The sequence below is a fragment of the Arachis duranensis genome, chromosome 10 (genome assembly GCF_000817695.3).
Source record: "Arachis duranensis cultivar V14167 chromosome 10, aradu.V14167.gnm2.J7QH, whole genome shotgun sequence".
Taxonomy (NCBI): Eukaryota; Viridiplantae; Streptophyta; class Magnoliopsida; order Fabales; family Fabaceae; genus Arachis; species Arachis duranensis.
The window spans coordinates 60,196,929-60,197,374 of NC_029781.3; the positions used below are offsets into that span (position 1 = coordinate 60,196,929).

Consider the following 446-nt stretch of genomic DNA (forward strand, 5'->3'; position numbering starts at 1 on the left):
CTTCCATTGGAAGATCCTCATCAGTTCTTAGCTGAATTCTTGCAAATCTGTGACACTGTTAAGACTAATGGGGTTGACCCTGAGGTCTACAGACTTATGCTATTCCCTTTTGCTGTAAGAGACAGAGCTAGAACATGGTTGGATTCTTAACCTAAAGAAAGCCTGGACTCTTGGGAAAAGCTAGTCAATGCCTTCTTGGCAAAGTTCTTTCCACCTCAAAAATTGAGTAAGCTTAGAGTGGAAGTCCAAACCTTTAGACAGAAGGAAGGAGAATCCCTCTATGAAGCATGGGAAAGATACAAACAATTAATCAGAAAATGTCCCTCTGACATGCTTTCTGAATGGAGTATCATAGGTATTTTCTATGATGGTCTCTCTGAACTGTCCAAGATGTCCTTGGATAGCTCTGCTGGAGGCTCTCTTCATCTGAAGAAGACGCCTACAGA

The 446-nt window shown here is 41.9% G+C and overlaps 1 non-coding gene across 1 annotated transcript; it reads right to left on the reverse strand.

Annotated features, from left to right (window-relative positions):
* Positions 1 to 228: 228 nt before the first annotated feature.
* LOC127743337 (small nucleolar RNA R71) lies at positions 229 to 336 on the reverse strand. The gene has a single exon (XR_008004729.1). It is a non-coding gene; the product is annotated as a small nucleolar RNA R71 (small nucleolar RNA).
* Between the last annotated feature and the right edge of the window lie 110 nt (positions 337 to 446).